Source organism: Salvelinus namaycush, chromosome 18 (assembly GCF_016432855.1).
Source record: "Salvelinus namaycush isolate Seneca chromosome 18, SaNama_1.0, whole genome shotgun sequence".
Taxonomy (NCBI): domain Eukaryota; kingdom Metazoa; phylum Chordata; class Actinopteri; order Salmoniformes; family Salmonidae; genus Salvelinus; species Salvelinus namaycush.
In genome coordinates, this window is record NC_052324.1 from 41,220,878 (window position 1) to 41,243,465 (window position 22,588).

The 22,588-nt window shown below is 44.3% G+C and overlaps 1 protein-coding gene across 4 annotated transcripts in view; it reads left to right on the forward strand.

Annotated features, from left to right (window-relative positions):
- LOC120063436 (protein FAM214B-like) overlaps positions 1-22,588 on the forward strand; it is a 54,085-nt gene that overhangs the window by 10,182 nt on the left and 21,315 nt on the right. The window contains exon 1 of one of the 4 annotated variants that reach the window (XM_039013808.1): positions 10,192-10,567. The exons of 2 other annotated variants lie outside the window; for them this stretch is intronic. The gene's annotated coding sequence lies outside the window, so the exon portion shown is untranslated. Of the gene's footprint in view, positions 1-10,191; positions 10,568-22,588 lie in introns of those variants that run through there. One more of the 4 variants, XM_039013807.1, reaches the window with a different exon arrangement.

Here is a 22,588-nt window from a genome sequence, read left to right on the forward strand (position 1 = left end):
TCTAATCCAGACCTTTTTCGAAGGGAATAAATCCCAAACACAGGGGCCGTTTCCTGGACAAATTGAAGTGCTTTCATGGACTGGCTTGAATTGTGAGGATGACCACAAAATGTATTTTGTCATTGGCAAAAGCTATTGGTTTTCTACCCAGTGTTGCAAAGAAAATGTTGTGATCCATTTAATAAACACAAGAGACCAGCAAAGTGGATTAAAGGGTGTGGCAGTAGTTGGAACAGTGGCATCTAGTGGGCAAAACCTTGTACTTTCTCACTTCTTTATGGTAAATAATGCATTTGACTTCAATGGGACATTTGGGGCAAAAACCATCGCCAGATTCATAGGGAATACATGACATAGTATGAAGAAGAAATACTCCATACTATTTGTCGGAGAACTGATAACGTATACTGGTTATTGGTGTGGCTTGTGGGGGGTCCGTGGGTGGCTATTGATCATTTTATTGGATACCTCATGTCTTACTCATTGTTAGGAAGAGTTATGGTCCAAATCGGAGGTTGAAGATTATATGAATCCCTTAAATTAAAATGGCCAATGTGGGTGCAATCAATTCACTTAATTTCTCAGAGATCAAATTATATTTCAACAAAATAATGTTTCAGAAATGCTAATCTTCTGTTTCTAACGATAGAAACCGTTTCAGAACAATCTGAGATGGTGGGTGTTGAAGTCCTCTTTCTGGTGCTTTTTGAGGTGGAACGACCCAAAAGGCAGGAGCAGACAAGATGACACACTTGAACCTCTACTGGAAACAGAAGCCCTTGTTGTTCTCTCTCCTCGCTGTTTGGTATCTGTTGTTGCTCTCTTCCTCTCTCTTTTTCTTTCTTTCTCTCTTTCTCTCTCTTTCTTTCTCTCTTCCTCTCTCTTTTTCTTTCTCTCTTTCTCTCTCTTTTTCTTTCTCTCTTTCTCTCTTTTTCTTTCTTTCTCTCTTTCTTTCTCTCTTTCTCTCTCTTTCTTTCTCTCTTCCTCTCTTTCTTCCTCTCTTTCTCTCTTCCTCTCTTTCTTTCTTTCTTCCTCTCTTTCTCTCTTCCTCTCTTTCTTTCTCTCTTCCTCTCTTTCTTCCTCTCTTTCTTCCTCTCTCTTTCTTTCTCTCTCTTTCTTTCTCTCTTCCTCTCTCTCTCTTTCACTTTCTCTCTCACACACTTTCTCTCTCTTTCTTTCTCTCTTCCTCTCTCTCTCTTTCACTTTCTCTCTTTCACACACTTTCTCTCTCTCTCTCGCACTCTTTTTCCCCCCCTTCCTACTCTACTATATTTAGAAGAAGCTTCTTTTGTTTTGTAACACACACACCATCAGTTCCTTTCTATGTACACAAAACAGCCTATCATGCAGCTTCAAGAACTTACAGCCTTTGTTTTGCAAGCTACTATTAATTCAGCGCGTTCCTTCCTCAACACACAGTTGAAGTCGGAAGTTTACATACACCTTAGCCAAATACATTTAAACTCAGTTTTTCACAATTGCTGACATTTCATCCTAGTAAAAATTCCCTTTCTTAGGTCAGTTAGGATCACCACTTTATTTTAAGAAATGTCAGAATAAATGTGAAATGTGAAATGTCAGAATAATAGTAGAGAGAATAATTTATTTCAGCTTTTATTTCTTTCATCACATTCCCAGTGGGTCAGAAGTTTACATACACAAAATTTGTATTTGGTAGCATTGCCTTTCAATTGTTTAACTTGGGTCAAACGTTTCAGGTAGCCTTCCACAAGCTTCCTACCATAAGTTGGGTGAATTACACCTGACAGTTACACCTGACAAAGCAGGTGTAACTGAGTCAGGTTTGTAGGCCTCCTTGCTCGCACACACTTTTTCAATTCTGCCCACAAATGTTCTATAGGATTGAGATCAGGGCTTTGTGATGGCCACTCCAATACCTTGACTTTGTTGTCCTTAAGCCATTTGCCACAACTTTGGAAGTATGCTTGGGGTCATTGTCCATTTGGAAGACCCATTTGCGACCAAGTTTTAACTTCTTGACTGATGTCTTGAGATGTTGCTTCAATATATCCACCAAATTTTCTGTCCTCGTGATGCCATCTATTTTGAAGTGCACCAGTCCCTCCTGCATCAAAGCACCCCCACAACATGATGCTGCAACCCCCGTGCTTCACGGTTGGGATGGTGTTTGGCTTGCAAGCCTCCCCCTTTTGCCTCCAAACATAACGATGGTCATTATGGCCAAACAGTTCTATTTTTGTTTCATCAGACCAGAGGACATTTCTCCAAAAAGTACGATCTTTGTCCCCATGTGCAGTTGCAAACCGTAGTCTGGCTTTTTTATGGCGGTTTTGGAGCAGTGGAGCAGTCCTTGCTGAGTGGCCTTTCAGGTTATGTCGATATAGGACTCGTTTTACTGTGGATATAGATACTTTTGTACCTGTTTCTCCCAGCATCTTCACAAGGTCCTTTGCTGTTGTTCTGGGATTGATTTGCACTTTTCGCAGCAAAGTACGTTCATCTCTAGGAGACAGAATACGTCTCCTTCCTGAGCGGTAGGACGGCTGTGTGGTCCCGTGGTGTTTATACTTGCGTACTATTGTTTGTACAGATGAACGTGGCACCTTCAAGCATTTGGAAATTACTCCCAAGGATGAACCAGACTTGTGGAGGTCTCAAAAAAGAATTCTGAGGTCTTGGCTGATTTCTTTTGATTTTCCCATGATGTCAAGCAAAGAGGCACTGAGTTTGAAGGCAGGCTTGAAATGCATCCACAGGTACACCTCCGTTTGACTCAAATTAACCTATCAGAATCTTCTAAAGCCATGACATAATTTTCTGGAATTTTCCAAGCTGTTTAAAGGCACAGTCAACTTAGTGTATTTACATTTCTGACCCACTGGAATTGTGATACAGTGAAATTATCTGTCTGTAAACAATTGTTAAAAAATGACTTGTGTCATGCACAAAGTAGATGTCCTAACCGACTTGCCAAAACTATAGTTTGTTAACAAGACATTTGTGGAGTGGTTGAAAAACGAGTTTTAAACGACTCCAACAAGTGTATGTAAACTTCTGACTTCAACTATACATACGTACGTACGTACGTACGTACATACATACATACATACATACAACATACATACATACATACATACATACATACATACATACATACATACATACATACATACATACATACATACATACATACATAAACTCAGCAAAAAAATAAACATCCTCTCACTGTGAACTGTGTTTATTTTCAGCAAACTTAACATGTGTAAATATTTGTATGAACACACAGACATGTGACTAACAGAAATGGAATAATGTGTCCCTGAACAAAAGGGGGGGTAAAAATCTAAAGTAACAGTCAGTATCTGGTTGCCACCAGCTGCATTAAGTAATACAGTGCATCTCCTTCTCATGGACTGCACCAGATTTGCCAGTTCTTGCTGTGAGATGTTACCCCACTCTTCCACCAAGGCACCTGCAAGTTCCCAGACATTTCTGGGGGGAATGGCCCTAGCCCTCACCCTCCGATCCAACAGATCCCATACGTGCTCAATGAGATTGAGATCTGGGCTCTTTGCTGGCCATTGCAGAACACTGTCATTCCTGTCTTGCAGGAAACCACGCACAGAACGAGCAGTATGGCTGGTGGCATTGTCATGCTGGAGGGTCATGTCAATATGAGCCTGCAGGAAGGGTACCACATGAGGGAGGAGGATGTCTTCCCTGTAAGGCACAGCATTGAGATTGCCTGCAATGACAACAAGCTCAGTCCGATGATGCTGTGACACACCGCCCTAGACCATGACGGACCCTCCACCTCCAAATCGATCCCGCTTCAGAGTTCAGGCCTCAGTGTAACGCTCATTCCTTTGACGATAAACGCGAATCCGACCATCACCCCTGGTGAGACAAAACTGCAACTTGTCAGTGAAGAGAACTCTTTGCTAGTCCTGTCTGGTCCAGAGACGATGGGTTTGTGCCCATATGCGACGTTGTTGCCGGTAATGTCTGGTGAGGTCCTACCTTACAACAGCCCTACAAGCCCTCAGTCCAGCCTCTCTCAGCCTATTGTGGACAGTCTGAGCACTGATGGAGGGATTGTGTGTTCCTTGTGTAACTCGGGCAGTTGTTGTTTCCATCCTGTACCTGTCCCGCAGGTGTGATGTTCGGATGTACCGATCCTGTGCAGCTGTTGCTACACGTGGTCTGCCACTGCGAGGACGATCAGCTGTCCATCCTGTCTCCCTGTAGCGCTGTCTTAGGCGTCTCACAGTACGGACTAGAAGGCCAGCATCCCGGAGTCGTCTCTTCACTGTTGACATTGAAACTGGTGTTTTGCAGATACTGTTTAACGAAGCTGCCAGTTGAGGACTTGTGGGGCGTCTGTTTCTCAAACTAGACACTCTAATGTACTTGTCCTCTTGCTCAGTTGTGCACTGGGGCCTCCCACTCCTCTTTCTATTCTGGTTAGAGCCAGTTTGCGCTGTCCTGTGAAGGGAGTAGTATACAGCATTTTACGAGATCTTCAGGGTCTTGGCAATTTCTCTTATTGAATAGCCTTCATTTCTCAGAACAAGAATAGACTGACGAGTTTCGGAACAAAGTTCTTTGTTTCTAGCCATTTTGAGCCTGTAATCGAACCCACAAATGCTGATGCTCCAGATGCTCCGTGCTTCTACACCTGCATTGCTTGCTGTTTGGGGTTTTAGGCTGGGTTTCTGTACAGCACTTTGAGATATCAGCTCATGTAAGAAGGGCTATATAAATACATTTGATTTGATACTCAACTAGTCTAAAGAAGGCCAATTTTGTTGCTTTTTTAATCAGAGCAACAGTTTTCAGCTGTGCTAACATAATTGCAAAAGGATTTTCTAATGATCAATTAGCCTTTTATAATGATGAACCTGGATTAGCTAGCACATCGTGCCATTGGAACACAGGAGTGATGGTTGCTGATAATGGGCCTCTCTACGCCTATGTAGATATTCCATAAATCTGCCGTTTCCAGCTACAATAGTCATGTACAACATTAACAATGTCTACACTGTATTTCTGATTAATTTGATGTTATTTTAATGGACAAAAAATGTGCCTTTCTTTCAAAAACAAGGACATTTCTAAGTGACCCCTTTTGAACGGTAGTGTACACACACACACACATATATACACATACATACACACACATGATGGCGCCGGAGGGGAAGGCTGCCGTCTTATCGGCTCTTATCCAACCATGCTATTTTGTTCGTTTTTTCACGTTGTTCATAACTTGTTTTGTACATAATGTTGCTGCTACCGTCTCTTATGACCGAAAAGAGCTTCTGGACATCAGAACTGCGATGGTCACCTCAAACTGGACGAAGAGTTCTTCTTCAATGAGTCGGACGGGAGGGATATACTACTACAGACACCCGACCAGGCCCAGATCCCCGTGATTCGCTGGAGAAGGAAATTGAGATTTAGTGGAAAAAGATCCGGGTGCCTTGTGAGGATCAGGCGACGAGTAGCTAATCTGCCCTTTGCCTTTCATCCTGCTAGCTAATATTCAATCGCAGGAAAATAAATGGGACGAACTGAAAGCACGTATAGCCTACTAACGGGACATTAAAAACTGTAATATCTTGTCGCAGCCGGCCGCGACCGGGAGGTCCGTGGGGCGACGCACAATTGGGCTAGCGTCGTCCGGGTTAGGGAGGGTTTGGCCGGTAGGGATATCCTTGTCTCATCGCGCTCCAGCGACTCCTGTGGCGGGCCGGGCGCAGTGCGCGCTAACCAAGGGGGCCAGGTGCACGGTGTTTCCTCCGACACATTGGTGCGGCTGGCTTCCGAGTTGGAGGCGCGCTGTGTTAAGAAGCAGTGCGGCTTGGTTGGGTTGTGCTTCGGAGGACGCGTGGCTTTCGACCTTCGTCTCTCCCGAGCCCGTACGGGAGTTGTAGCGATGAGACAAGATAGTAATTACTAGCGATTGGCTACCACGAAAATTGGGGAGAAAAGGGGATAAAATAATAATAAAAAAATAAAAAAAACTGTAATATCTTATGTTTCACCGAGTCGTGGCTGAACGACGACATTAAGAACATACAGCTGGCGGGTTGTACACTCTATCGGCAGGACAGAACAGCAGCCTCTGGTAAGACACAGGGCGGGGGCCTATGCATTTATGTGAGCAACAGCTGGTGCACGATATCTAAGGAAGTCTCAAGGTTTTGCTCGCCTGAGGTAGAGTATCTCATGATAAGCTGTAGACCACACTATCCACCTAGAGAGTTTTCATCTGTATTTTTTGTAGCTGTCTACATACCACCACAGACCGATGCTGGCACTAAAACCGTGCTCAATGAGCTGTATACCGCCACAAGCAAACAGAAAAACGCTCATCTGGAGTCGGCGCTCCTAGTGGCCGGGGACTTTAATGCAGGGAAACTTAAATCCATTTTACCTCATTTCAGCATGTTAAATGTGCAACCAGAGGGAAAAAAATTATAGACCACCTTTACTCCACACACAGAGATGCGTACAAAGCTCTCCCTTGCCCTCCATTTGGCAAATCTGACCATAATTCTATCCTCCCGATTCCTGCTTACAAGCAAAAATTAAAGCAGGAGGAAGCACCAGTGACTCGGTTTATAAAAAAGTGGTCAGATGAAGCAGATGGTAAACTGCAGGACTGTTTTGCTAGCACAGACTGGAATATGTGCCAGGATTCTTTCACGCTTTCCGCAGCCGACGTGAGTAAGACCTTCAAACAGGTCAACGTTCACAAGGCCGCAGGGCCAGACGGATTACCAGGACGTGTACTCTGAGCATGCGCTGACCAACTGGCAAGTGTCTTCACTGACATGTTCAACCTCTCCCTGACTGAGTCTGTAATACCAACATGTTTCAAGCAGACCACCATAGACCCTGTGCCCAAGAACACTAAGGTAACCTTCCTAAATGACTACTGACCCGTACCACTCACGTCTGTAGCCATGAAGTGCTTTGAAAGGCTGGAAATGGTTCACATCAACACCATTATCCCAGAAACCCTAGACCCACTCCAATTTGCATACCGTCCCAACAGATCCACAGATGACTCAATCTCACTCCACACTGCCCTTTCCCACCTGGAGAAAAGGAACACCTATGTGAGAATGCTATTCATTGACTACAGCTCAACGTTCAACACCATAGTGACCTCAAAGCTCATCACTAAGTTAAGGATCCTGGGACCAAACACCTCCCTCTGTAACTGGATCCTGGACTTCGTTATGGGCCGCCCCCAGGTGGTAAGAGTAGGTAACAACACTCCGCCACTCTGATCCTCAACACTGGAGCCCCTCAGGGGTGCATGCTCAGCCACATCCTGTACTCCCTGTTCACTCATGACTGCACGGCCAGTCACGACTCCAACACCATCATTAAGTTTGCTGATGACACAGTGGTAGGCCTGATCACCGACAACGCTGAGACCGCCTATAGGAGGTCAGAGAGCTGACCGTGTGGTGCAAGGACAACAACCTCTCCCTCAACGTGATCAAGTCAAAGGAGATGATTGTGGCCTACAGGAAAAGGAGGACCGAGCACTCCCCCATTCTCATCAACGGGGCTCTAGTGGAGCAGGTTGAGAGCTTCAAGTTCCTTGGCGTACACATCACCAACAAACTAACATGGTCCAAGCACACCAAGACTGTCGTGAGGAGGGCACGACAAAACCTATTCCCCCTCAGGAGACTGAAAAGATTTGGCATGGGTCCTCAGATCCTCAAAAGGTTCTACAGCTGCGCCATCGAGATCATCCTGACCGGTTGCATCACCGTCTGGTATGGCAACTGCTCAGCCTCCGACCGCAAGGCGCTACCGAGGGCAGTGCGTACGGCCCAATACATCACCGGGACCAAGCTTCCTGCCATCCAGGACCTCTGTACCAGGCGGTGTAAGAGGAAGGCCCTAAAAATTGTCAAAGACTCCAGCCACCCAAGACATAGACTGTTCTCTCTGCTACCGCACGGCAAGCGATACCGGAGCGCCAACTCTAGGTCCAAGAGGCTTCTAAACAGCTTCTACCCCCAAGCCATAAGACTGCTGAACATCTAATCAAATGGCTACCCAGACTATTTGCATTGCCCCCCCCCCTCTTTTACGCTGCTGCTACTCTCTGTTATTATCTTTGCATAGTCACTTTTTTAACTCTACCTACATGTACATATTACCTCAACTAACCGGTGCCCCCGCACATTGACTCTATACCGGTACCCCCTGTATATAGCCTCCACATTGACTCTATACCGGTACCGCCTGTATATAGCCTCCACATTGACTCTGTAACGGTACCCCCTGTATATAGCCTCCACATTGACTCTGTACCGGTACCTCCTGTATATAGCCTCCACATTGACTCTATACCGGTACCGCCTGTATATAGCCTCCACATTGACTCTGTAACGGTACCCCCTGTATTTAGCCCCGCTATTGTTATTTACTGCTGCTCTTTAATTATTTGTTATTCTTATCTCTTACTTTTTTTTTTGTATATTTTTAAACTGCGTTGTTGGTTAAGGGTTTGTAAGTAAGCATTTCACTGTAAGGTCTACACCGGTTGTATTCGGCGCATGTGACAAATAAGATTTGATACACACACACACACACACACACACACACACACACACACACACACACACACACACACACACACACACACACACACACACACATGCCTTCTTTAAACCTTCCTAAACATGAACTAGCAGGCAGGTTACAGCTTCTGGTTTAGAGTAACTGATGATTGACACCGTTGTGGGAAAGCTAACTGTGTGTGTGTGTTAAAACTAACCATTTGTAAATAAACGCTGTCTGGTGCCTAAGAGAATGAAAATGTAAATATACACCCCAGTGTTGCAACCCCCATCCCCCATCCTCTCACACACTGGGGGTTTTCTCATGCAGCAGAGCAGAGGGCTTATCTTTGGGCACAGAGAACACACTTTATCAGCTAAACTACAGGAGCTCCACTTCCTGTGTGTGGTGTGTGTGTGTGTGTGTGTGGTAATAGTGAACAGCATGTTAACTGTGTGAGAGCTATTTAGTGACAACACATAGTGGAAGAAACAACGTGACGATTGAACACACACACACGTACACTCAAACCCACTCACACACACACACTCAAACACACTCACACACACACACTCACACACGTACACTCAAACACACTCACACACGTACACTCAAACACACTCACACACGTACACTCAAACACACTCACACACGTACACTCAAACACACTCACCCACGTGCACTCAAACACACTCACACACGTGCACTCAAACACACTCACACACACACACTCACACACGTACACTCAAACACACTCACACACGTAAGCTACATACCACTACTCACTCCCATTTACGTATACACACATTACAACCATATACATAGAAACACTTGTTACACACACACACACACACACACACACAGAGAGAGAGAAAGGCTGTTTTCAGAGCGTTCTCTGCTCTCTCTGCTTCTGAAAACAGACTGAGCAGGTGGGCGGAGCTTTGGCTTCCCCTGCTCTCCACCTAGCCAATCAGGTTCTCGACTACTCCAGCTGAGCCCCCCCCTCCCCTAGCCAATCAGAAGCCCCCCCCCCCCCCGCCCCTTCTCTATATGTGTTCAGTGCTGACTGAGCAGAGAACACGCCTGAAACTACCAGCTGGGAGAAACAGAGACGAAAAGCAGAGAGAGAAGGAGAGAGAAGGAGAGAGAGAAGGAGAGAAGGAGAGAAGGAGAGAAGGAGAGAAGGAGAGAAAGAAAGAAAGAAAGAAAGAAAGAAAGAAAGAAAGAAAGAAAGAAAGAAAGAAAGAAAGAAAGAAAGAAAGAAAGAAAGAAAGAAAGAAAGAAAGAAAGAAAGAAAGAAAGAAAGAAAGAAAGAGAGGGGGGCTGAGAGCTAAAGGGAGAGTGGTTGAAAGAGAGAAAAGAGAGGGAGTGAGGAGGCCTGAGGAAAGGCAGAGAGAGAGTGGAGGAGAGTGGGAAGCAGAGCGTCGGAGAGAGTTGAGGAGAGGGGGAAGCAGAGAGAGAGAGAGTGGAGGAGAGGGGGAAGCAGAGAGAGAGGGGAGGAGAGGGGGAAGCAGAGTGAGAGAGAGGGTGGAGGAGAGGGGGACGCGGAGCGAGAGTGTGTTCAAGCAAGAGAGGTGGGGATGGGAGGGTTTATGTGTCTGTTAAAGAGTTACTGAGGGAAAGGGAGGGTTAGGGTTAGGGTTGTTGGGCATACCAGAACGGGAGGGGAGTAGAAAGAGCCACTTAACCACAGCACTAGAACAACCTGATGAGCACTGGACTTGGGAACAACGTTTCTCTCTTAAAACCCTATTCAGGTTGAGGAGGCCAAGAGAGGAAGAAAGAGCAAAAGAAAGCGAAGAGAAAGAGGGAGAGATATAACGAAGGCAAGCTGACCGGCTAGACTCTCTGAAAGCCAGAGAGACACCAGTCACCAGAGGTGCTCGCCCCAAAAACAAAAAGGAAAAGTGGAAAAACAAAGGCAGAGGAAAAGAAAGAGAAGCCCTGGCTGTGTCTCTGTGAGGGTGAGCGTCTTGGCTGTGTCTCTGTGAGGGTGAGCGTCTTGGCTGTGTCTCTGTGAGGGTGGGCGTCTTGGCTGTGTCTCTGTGAGGGTGAGGGTCTTGGCTGTGTCTCTGTGAGGGTGAGTGCCTTGGCAGTGTCTCTGTGAGGGCGAGTGCCTTGGCTGTGTCTCTGTGAGGGTGAGTGCCTTGGCTGTGTCTCTGTGAGGGTGAGTGCCTTGGCTGTGTCTCTGTGAGGGTGAGTGCCTTGGCTGTGTCTCTGTGAGGGTGAGTGCCTTGGCTGTGTCGCTGTGAGGGTGAGTGTATTGGCTGTGTCTCTGTGAGGGTGAGTGCCTTGGCTGTGTCTCTGTGAGGGTGAGTGTCACAAGCTGATATCCCCATTTATGTTGTCTGTCTGTGTTGTTGTCAGGAAGCCTGGCACTCAGCAGCTCCAAAAATGGCCGAAGAACAGAGGGAGAGAGACGGGGGAGGGAGGGAGGGAGGGAGGGGGAGGAAGAGAAGAGAGAGAGGGAGTTTGAGATGGGAAGAGACCCCTATCAAACAGCATTCTCACAACTATCCATCTGAGCTGATGACTTAGCTAAGATCCCCTATATATATATATATATATATATATATATATATATATATATATATATATATATATATATACACTGCTCAAAAAAATAAAGGGAACACTTAAACAACACAATGTAACTCCAAGTCAATCACACTTCTGTGAAATCAAACTGTCCACTTAGGAAGCAACACTGATTGACAATACATTTCACATGCTGTTGTGCAAATGGAATAGACAAAAGGTGGAAATTATAGGCAATTAGCAAGACACCCCCAAAAAAGGAGTGATTCTGCAGGTGGTGACCACAGACCACTTCTCAGTTCCTATGCTTCCTGGCTGATGTTTTGGTCACTTTTGAATGCTGGCGGTGCTCTCACTCTAGTGGTAGCATGAGACGGAGTCTACAACCCACACAAGTGGCTCAGGTAGTGCAGTTCATCCAGGATGGCACATCAATGCGAGCTGTGGCAAAAAGGTTTGCTGTGTCTGTCAGCGTAGTGTCCAGAGCATGGAGGCGCTACCAGGAGACAGGCCAGTACATCAGGAGACGTGGAGGAGGCCGTAGGAGGGCAACAACCCAGCAGCAGGACCGCTACCTCCGCCTTTGTGCAAGGAGGTGCACTGCCAGAGCCCTGCAAAATGACCTCCAGCAGGCCACAAATGTGCATGTGTCTGCTCAAACGGTCAGAAACAGACTCCATGAGGGTGGTATGAGGGCCCGACGTCCACAGGTGGGGGTTGTGCTTACAGCCCAGCACCGTGCAGGACGTTTGGCATTTGCCAGAGAACACCAAGATTGGCACATTCGCCACTGGCGCCCTGTGCTCTTCACAGATGAAAGCAGGTTCACACTGAGCACACGAGCACATGTGACAGACGTGACAGAGTCTGGAGACGCCGTGGAGAACGTTCTGCTGCCTGCAACATCCTCCAGCATGACCGGTTTGGCGATGGGTCAGTCATGGTGTGGGGTGGCATTTCTTTGTGGGGCCGCACAGCCCTCCATGTGCTCGCCAGAGGTAGTCTGACTGCCAATAGGTACCGAGATGAGATCCTCAGACCCCTTGTGAGACCATATGCTGACACATGCACATTTGTGGCCTGCTGGAGGTCATTTTGCAGGGCTCTGGCAGTGCACCTCCTTGCACAAAGGCGGAGGTAGCGGTCCTGCTGCTGGGTTGTTGCCCTCCTACGGCCTCCTCCACGTCTCCTGATGTACTGGCCTGTCTCCTGGTAGCGCCTCCATGCTCTGGACACTACGCTGACAGACACAGCAAACCTTTTTGCCACAGCTCGCATTGATGTGCCATCCTGGATGAACTGCACTACCTGAGCCACTTGTGTGGGTTGTAGACTCCGTCTCATGCTACCACTAGAGTGAGAGCACCGCCAGCATTCAAAAGTGACCAAAACATCAGCCAGGAAGCATAGGAACTGAGAAGTGGTCTGTGGTCACCACCTGCAGAATCACTCCTTTTTTGGGGGTGTCTTGCTAATTGCCTATAATTTCCACCTTTTGTCTATTCCATTTGCACAACAGCATGTGAAATGTATTGTCAATCAGTGTTGCTTCCTAAGTGGACAGTTTGATTTCACAGAAGTGTGATTGACTTGGAGTTACATTGTGTTGTTTAAGTGTTCCCTTTATTTTTTTGAGCAGTGTATATATATATATATATATATATATATATATATATATATATATATATATATATATTATATATATAAGTCATCAGCTATATATATATATATAAGAAAAACTGAGTAGGTGTGTCCAAACGCTTGAATTATATATATATAATACAGTACCAGTCAAGCGTTTGGACACACCTACTCAGTTTTTCTTTATTTTTACTATTTTCTGCATTGTAGAATAAGACTTCAAAACAGTGAAATAACACATATGGAATCATGTAATAGCCAAAGAAGTGTTAAACAAATCTAAATATATTTTATATTTGAGATTCTAAGCAAAGTAGCCACCCTCTGCCTTGATAACAGCTTTGCACACTCTTGGCATTCTCTCAACCAGCTTCATGAGGTAGTCACCTGGAATGCATTCCCTTTAACAGGTGTGCCCTTGTTAAAAGTTAATATGTGGAATTTCTTAACTTCTTAATGCATTTAAGCCAATCAGTTGTGTTGTGACAAGGTAGGGGTGGTATACAGAAGATAGCCCTATTTGGTAAGTTACCATATTATTGCAAGAACAGCTCACATAAGCAAAGAGAAATGACAGTCCATCATTACTTTAAGACATGAAGGTCATGAAGGAAAATTTCAAGAACTTTGAAAGTTTCTTCAAGTGCAGTCGCAAAAACCATCAAGAGCTATGATGAAACTGGCTCTCATGAGGACCGCCACAGGAAAGGAAGACCCAGAGTGATCTCTGCTGTAGAGGATAAGTGCATTAGAGTTAACAGTCTCAGAAATTGCAGCAAAATAAATGCTTCACAGAGTTCAAGTAACAGACACATCTCAACATCAACTGTTCAGAGGAGACTGCGTGAATCAGGCCTTCATGGTCGAATTGCTGTAAAGAAACCACTACTAAAGGACACCAATAAGAAGAAGAGACTTGCTTGGGCCAAGGAACATGAGCGAGGGACATTAGACCGGTGGAGATCTGTCCTTTGTTCTGATGAGTCCAAATTTGAGATCTTTGGTTCCAACGCCCGTGTCTTTGTGAGACGCAGAGTAGGTGAACGGATGATCTCTGCATGTGTGGTTCCAACTGTGAAGCATGGAGGAGGAGGTGTGATGGTGCTTAGCTGGTGACATTGTCTGTGATTTATTCAGAATTCAAGGCACACTTAACTAGCATGGCTACCACAGCATTCTGCAGCGATATGCCATCCTATCTGGTTTGCGCTTAGTGGGACTATCATTTGTTTTTCAACAGTACAATGACCCAAAACACACCTCCAGGCTGTGTAAGGGCTATTTGACCAAGAAGGAGAGTGATTGAGTGCTGCATCAGATGACCTGGCCTCCACAATCACCCGACCTCAACATAATTGAGATGGTTTGGGATGAGTTGGACCGCAGAGTGAAGGAAAAGGAAAATCAGCCAACAAGTGCTCAGCATATGTGGGAACTCCTTCAAGACTGTTGGAAAAACATTCCAGGTGAAGCTGGCTGAGAGAATGCCAAGAGTGTGCAAAGCTGTCATCAAGGCAAAGGGTGGCTACTTTGAAAAATCCCAATATAAAATACCCCACTGCCCTGGGATATTTTTTTAGACCAGAGGAAAGAGTGCCTCCTACTGGCCCTCCAACACCACTTCCAGCAGCACCTGGACTCCCATCCAGGGACTGACCAGGACCAACTCTGCTTAGCTTCAGAAGTAAGCTAGCAGTGGGATGCAGGGTAGTATGCTGCTGGCATTGGGATGCTGCTGGCATATGATAACATTGCCAAAGCAAGTGAAGAAGATAATAAACAAAAGTGAAATAAACAATAAAAATGAACAGTAAACATTACACTCACAGAAGTTCCAAAATAATAAAGACATTACAAATATCATATCATGTATATATACAGTGTTGTAACGATGTACAAATGGTTAAAGTACAAAAGGGAAAATAAATAAACACGAATATGGGTTGTATTTACAATGGTGTTTGTTCTTCACTGGTTGCCCTTTTCTTGTGGCAACAGGTCACAAATCTTGCTGCTGTGATGGCACACTGGTATTTCACCCAGTAGATATGGGAGTTTATCAAAATTGGATTTGTTTTCAAATTCTTTGTGGATCTGTGTAATCTGAGGGAAATATGTCTCTCTAATATGGTCATACATTTGGCAGGAGGTTAGGAAGTGCAGCTCAGTTTCCACCTCATTTTGTGGGCAGTGTGTCTCTGTGTGTGTGTGTCTCTCTCTCTCTCTCTCTTTTTCTCTCTCTATCTATCTCTTCCAGTTTTCTCTCACTCCCTCTGTTCATAGTCGGTCATTACATGACCTTCCTCTGTACACGATGACGTCACATTCTAACTCTGTGGATCACACTAACCTAATCCCATCAACAGTTGTGTGTGTGTGTGTGTGTGTGTGTGTGTGTGTGTGTGTGTGTGTGTGTGTGTGTGTGTGTGTGTGTGTGTGTGTGTGTGTGTGTGTGTGTGTGTGTGTGTGTGTGTGTGTGTGTGTGTGTGTGTGTTTGTCTGCTGTCTCTATGCAGGGAGTAGGTTGGGTGTGGTTGTGTTTTAGCTGTGATAGATCCACCCTTGTAAAGAACTTTGTGAATGGTGTGTTCTTTGTAGGAGTGACTAGGCTATATCTTTAAGTGTGACTCTTGATACACTAGAATAATTACAATACTATTGCCACTCCAGAGTGAGAAAAGGGTGGATTCAGGCCAGTGAATTATAAACCTCATGGGGTGTGCTTGTGTTCACACCTGATCAACTAATGCAAGATTATGGACCTATAGATTATAAACCTATATATTCTGGACCTATATATTCTGGACCTATAGATTATAGACCTATAGATTATAGACCTATATATTCTGGACCTATAGATTATGGACCTATAGATTATAGACCTATAGATTATAGACCTATAGATTATAGACCTATATATCCTGGACCTATATATTCTGGACCTATAGATAATAGACCTATATATTATAGACCTATAGATTATGGACCTATAGATAATAGACCTATAGATTATATACCTATATATTATAGACCTATAGATAATAGACCTATAGATTCTGGACCTATAGATTATAGACCTATAGATTCTGGACCTATAGATTATAGACATATAGATTATAGACATATAGATAATAGACCTATAGATTCTGGACCTATAGATTCTGGACCTATAGATTATAGACCTATATATTATAGACCTATATATTCTGGACCTATATATTCTGGACCTATATATTCTGGACCTATAGATTATAGACCTATAGATTATGGACCTATAGATAATAGACCTATAGATTATAGACCTATAGATAATAGACCTATAGATTATAGACCTATAGATTATAGACCTATAGATTATAGACCTATAGATTATAGACCTATAGATTCTGGACCTATAGATTATAGACATATAGATAATAGACATATAGATAATAGACCTATAGATTCTGGACCTATATATTATAGACCTATAGATAATAGACCTATATATTCTGGACCTATAGATAATAGACCTATATATTATAGACCTATAGATTCTGGACCTATATATTATAGACCTATAGATAATAGACCTATATATTCTGGACCTATAGATAATAGACCTATATATTATAGACCTATAGATTATGGACCTATATATTATAGACCTATAGATACTAGACCTATAGATTATAGACCTATATATTCTGGACCTATAGATAATAGACCTATATATTATAGACCTATAGATTATGGACCTATATATTATAGACCTATAGATAATAGACCTATAGATTATATACCTATATATTCTGGACCTATAGATTATAGACCTATATATTCTGGACCTATAGATTATGGACCTATAGATTATGGACCTATAGATTATGGACCTATAGATTCTGGACCTATAGATGATAGACCTATAGATGATAGACCTATAGATTATGGACCTATAGATTATAGACCTATATATTCTGGACCTATAGATTATGGACCTATAGATTATGGACCTATAGAGACAATACACATTCAACTGTAGTTGTGCCAATGAGAATCTGTGCACTGGATTAAGCCTTTAATGTTTAGGTCTGTCACGAGAGATTCTCTAACAAGAGATTGCATCAAGAATATTCCGTGAACATCACCATGGTTACGCAACCTGAGAGTGTGACGTTTTTTGCTTCCCAGATGGCACCCTATTCCCTATATAGTGCACTACTATAGACCAGAGCCATATTTCCTATATGGTGCACTACTATAGACCAGAGCCCTATTTCCTATATAGTGCACTACTATTGACCAGTGCCCTATTCCCTATATAGTGCACTACTATAGACCAGAGCCCTATTCCCTATATAGTGCACTACTTTTGACCAGGCCCCATAGCCATTAGTTAGCCTAGAAAGATTATTTACAGAGGCAGTATCTTAATTTGATCACCCTGTTGCAGAAAAAGGATTCTGACGTTTGTAATTTCCACTTTGAAATTTCAGGCTTGATTTTCCCATACGAAACATGTATCAACCCCTACAAATATGCCCATTAATTATATTCCACATAATAATTCACATTTCCTGTTGCTGCAGGATGATTTTCCTGCTGTAGCAAACTGGCTCAAATTAAGATCCTACATCTGTATGAACGAGGGCCAAACGCTCAAGTATATCGGCCCTCACCTTTGACCTCTTGACCCCTAACCACCCAACAGGTAAATGGCAGGTTGCTTCTGGGTCAGAAGTGTGGGAGTGGGTGGGTGTGGGTAACACAAGTTTGGTGGCACCTTAATTGGGGAGGACGGGCTGGTGGTAATGACTGGAGCGGAATATTTGGAATGGTATCAAATACATCAAACCCAAGGTTTCCATTCGTTCCATCCAGCCATTATTATAAGCCCTCAGCAGCTTCCTGTGTTGTGGGTGTGGGTCAGGGTTGTCAGGATGCCCGACAACTTACTGTCTGGGACTGTGTAAGAGGTTGTTAGTGTGAATGTCCACATTGTGGTGTTTGTGTTTAAAGCAATGTGTTCATGTAGACTACTTGTGATAGCCAGCCATTACGACGAGAATTTGGTTTGTGACGGCTCATCAAATACAGACCAAATCTATAGACTTTAAAAATGGACAGTCTCTCTCTCTCTCTCTCTCTCTCTCTCTCTCTCTCTCTCTCTCTCTCTCTCTCTCTCTCCCCGTCTCTCTGTCTCTCTCTCTCTCTCTCTCTCTCTCTGTCTCTCTCTCTCTGTCTGTCTCTCTCTCTCTGTCTCTCTCTCTCTGTCTCTCTCTCTCTATCTGTCTCTCTCTCTCTGTCTCTGTCTCTCTCTCTCTCTCAATTCAATTCAATTCAATTCAATTCAATTCAATTCAAGGGGCTTTATTGGCATGGGAAACATGTGTTAACATTGCCAAAGCAAGTGAGGTAGACAATACACAAAAGTGAAACAAACAATACAAATTAACAGTAAACATTACACATACAGAAGTTTCAAAACAATAAAGACATTACAAATGTCATATTATATATATACAGTGTTGTAACAATGTACAAATGGTTAAAGCACACAAGTTAAAATAAATAAGCATAAATATGGGTTGTATTTACAATGGTGTTTGTTCTTCACTGGTTGACCTTTTCTTGTGACAACAGGTCACAAATCTTGCTGCTGTGATGGCACACTGTGGAATTTCACCCAGTAGATATGGGAGTTTATCAAAATTGGATTTGTTTTCGAATTCTTTGTGGATCTGTGTAATCTGAGGGAAATATGTGTCTCTAATATGGTCATACATTGGGCAGGAGGTTAGGAAGTGCAGCTCAGTTTCCACCTCATTTTGTGGGCAGTGAGCACATAGCCTGTCTTCTCTTGAGAGCCATGTCTGCCTACGGCGGCCTTTCTCAATAGCAAGGCTATGCTCACTGAGTCTGTACATAGTCAAAGCTTTCCTTAAGTTTGGGTCAGTCACAGTGGTCAGGTATTCTGCCACTGTGTACTCTCTGTTTAGGGCCAAATAGCATTCTAGTTTGCTCTGTTTTTTTGTTAATTCTTTCCAATGTGTCAAGTAATTATCTTTTTGTTTTCTCATGATTTGGTTGGGTCTAATTGTGCTGTTGTCCTGGGGCTCTGTGGGGTGTGTTTGTGTTTGTGAACAGAGCCCTAGGACCAGCTTGCTTAGGGGACTCTTCTCCAGGTTCATCTCTCTGTAGGTGATGGCTTTGTTATGGAAGGTTTGGGAATCGCTTCCTTTTAGGTGGTTGTAGAATTTAACGGCTCTTTTCTGGATTTTGATAATTAATGGGTATCGGCCTAATTCTGCTCTGCATGCATTATTTGGTGTTCTACGTTGTACACGGAGGATATTTTTGCAGAATTCTGCATGCAGAGTCTCAATTTGGTGTTTGCCCCATTTTGTGAAATCTTGGTTCTTGGTTCTCTTGGTTCTCTCTCTGTCTCTCTCTGTCTCTCTCTCTCTCTCTCTGTCTCTGTCTCTCTCTCTCTCTCTGTCTCTGTCTCTGTCTCTGTCTCTCTCTGTCTCTCTCTCGTAGTCCTTTCCGTCTCCACTGTGTTTGTTAAGCTACTACAGTATTATCCGTTCTATTTATTTTCTCCTGGGCTGCGTCCCAAAATAGGGTTCTGAAGACACCCAGTCTGGGTCTCTATTCAAGGCCTGTTCTGTAGAGTGAAGGTTACTTGACACTCAGAAAAAATAAGAGGGTTGAAAATAAGCATAAGTGATGCTGTACTGCAGGGGTCCCCAGCCGGGGGACGATTTCTTTTCTTTTCTTGAGGGGGTGGTCGGGGGCCCTGGAACGTAATTAGAAACAGGTCCTTGCTAACATAGCAGGTCCTTTCTAACCTCCAAACCTGGGAGGGGAACAGACATAGGGTTACGTCCCAAGTGGTTCCCTATTTTCTATGGGCCATGTGGTCAAAAGTAGTGCACTACAGAGAATAGGGGGCCATTTTTTATTTCTTTATTGAACCTTTATTTTAACTAGGCAAATCAGTTAAAAACAATGTATTATTAACAGCCAAACACCCCTCTAACCTGGACGACGCTGGGCCAATTGTGTGCTGCCCTATGGGACTCCCGATCACGGCCGGTTGTGATACAGTCCAGGATCGAACCCGGGTCTGTAGTGAAGCCTCTAGCATTGGGATGCAGTGCCTTAGACCGCTGCGCCACTCGGGAGCCAATTAGCTGACTGTCCTGGCGGGGGGGGGGCATGCTCTGTCGTAGTTCTCTATGACACTGACAGCATGTATACAGACGATGCTTGTAGCTTATATTTAATGGGTATTTTGTGTTTTTAAATACAAGCCGCAATCACATGTGAGTAGAGGAGAGACTTCGATTCAATGGGGTAAGGTGCAGAAATGGAAACCGAGTCCAGGACAGATTTCACAGGACTCGCATGTAAACGACTGACAGAAAAAAACAGTATACAGTTGGTTGTTTATAACTGTAGGTCCTACCTTCAGAGGGCTCTCGGGGGTAATGGTGTGTGACTTCTGGGAGAACATATGTCACTAGAGAGTCATTACGGAGGATTGGTTCTCTCTGCCTTGGCTGTCTCTGCCTCAGGAGGTGTGTGTGCGTGCGTGCGTGTTAGTGTTCATGTTCCTAATATTGAGTTGCAAACCCCCTTTCCCTCAGAATAGCCACAATTCGTCGAGGCTTGGACTCTACAAGGTTTTGAAAGCTTTCCACAGGGATGCTGGACCATGTTGACTCCAATGCTTCCCGCAGTTGTGTCAAGTTGGCTGGATGTCCTTTGGGTGGTGGACTATTCTTGATAAACATGGGAAACTGTTAAGCGTGAAAAACCAAGCAGTTTTGCTGTTCATGCCAAGTCGAATCGCACCGCACCTTCTCCGCTATGTAATCTGGTTTCAGAGCTGGTCATGGGTGCACCTCAACCACGCTCTAGGTCCTAAACGATATCTTAACCGCCATCGATAAGAAACAATACTGTGCAGCCGTATTCATTGACCTGGCCAAGGCTTTCGACTCTGTCAATCACCACGTCCTCATCGGCAGACTCAATAGCCTTGGTTTCTCAAATGATTGCCTCGCCTGGTTCACCAACTACTTCTCTGATAGAGTTCAGTGTGTCAAATCAGAGGGCCTGTTGTCCGGGCCTCTGGCAGTCTCTATGGGGGTGCCACAGGGTTCAATTCTTGGGCCGACTCTCTTCTCTGTATACATCAATGATGTCGCTCTTGCTGCTGGTGAGTCTCTGATCCACCTCTACGCAGATGACACCATTCTGTATACTTCTGGCCCTTCTTTGGACACTGTGTTAACAACCCTCCAGACGAGCTTCAATGCCATACAACTCTCCTTCCGTGGCCTCCAACTGCTCTTAAATACAAGTAAAGCTAAATGTATGCTCTTCAACCGATCGCTGCCCGCACCTGCCTGCCCGTCCAGCATCACTACTCTGGACGGTTCTGACTCAGAATATGTGGACAACTACAAATACCTAGGTGTCTGGTTAGACTGTAAACTCTCCTTCCAGACTCACATCAAACATCTCCAATCCAAAGTTAAATCTAGAATTGGCTTCCTATTTCGCAGCAAAGCATCCTTCACTCATGCTGCCAAACATACCCTCGTAAAACTGACTATCCTACCGATCCTCGACTTCTGCGATGTCATTTACAAAATAGCCTCCAATACCCTACTCAATAAATTGGATGCAGTCTATCACAGTGCCATCCGTTTTGTCACCAAAACCCCATATACTACCCACCACTGCGACCTGTACGCTCTCGTTGGCTGGCCCTCGCTTCATACTCGTCGCCAAACCCACTGGCTCCAGGTCATCTACAAGACCCTGCTAGGTAAAGTCCCCCCTTATCTCAGCTCGCTGGTCACCATAGCAGCACCCACATGTAGCACGCGCTCCAGCAGGTATATCTCTCTGGTCACCGCCAATTCCTCCTTTGGCCGCCTCTCCTTCCAGTTCTCTGCTGCCAATGACTGGAACGAACTACAAAAATCTCAAACTGGAAACACTTATCTCCCTCACTAGCTTTAAGCACCAGCTGTCAGAGCAGCTCACAGATTACTACACCTGTACATAGCCCATCTATAATTTAGCCCAAACAACTACCTCTTCCCCTACTGTATTTATTAATTTATTTATTTTGCTCCTTTGCACCCCATTATTTCTATTTCTACCATTCCAGTGTTTTACTTGCTATATTGTATTTACCTCGCCACCATGGCCTTTTTTTGCCTTTACCTCCCTTATCTCACCTCATTTGCTCACATTGTATATAGACTTATTTTTCTACTGTGTTATTGACTGTATGTTTGTTTTACTCCATGTGTAACTCTGTGTTGTTGTATGTGTCGAACTGCTTTGCTTTATCTTGGCCAGGTCGCAATTGTAAATGAGAACTTGTTCTCAACTTGCCTACCTGGTTAAATAAAGGTGAAATAAAATAAAATAAAAAATGACACTCTCAAACCGTGCGCCTGGCACCTACTACCATACCCTGTTCAAAGGCACTTCAATCTTTTGACTTGCTCATTTACCTTCTGAATGGCACACATACACAATCCATGTCTCAATTGTCTCAAGGCATAAAACTCATTCTTTAACCTGTCTCCTCCCCTTCATCTACACTGATTGAAGAGGATTTAACAAGTGACATCAATTTGGGATCATAGCTTTCACCTGGTCTCACCTGGTCACTCTGTCAAGGAAATAGCGGGTGTTCTTAATGTTTCGTACACTCAGTGTGTGTGTGTATGTTACTACGTGTGTGAGTGTATATGTGTGTGTTTGTCTCTCAGAGAGACATCCTGTCCTGTAATGACAGCAGGCAGAGCAGGGCCCTGATGTCAATC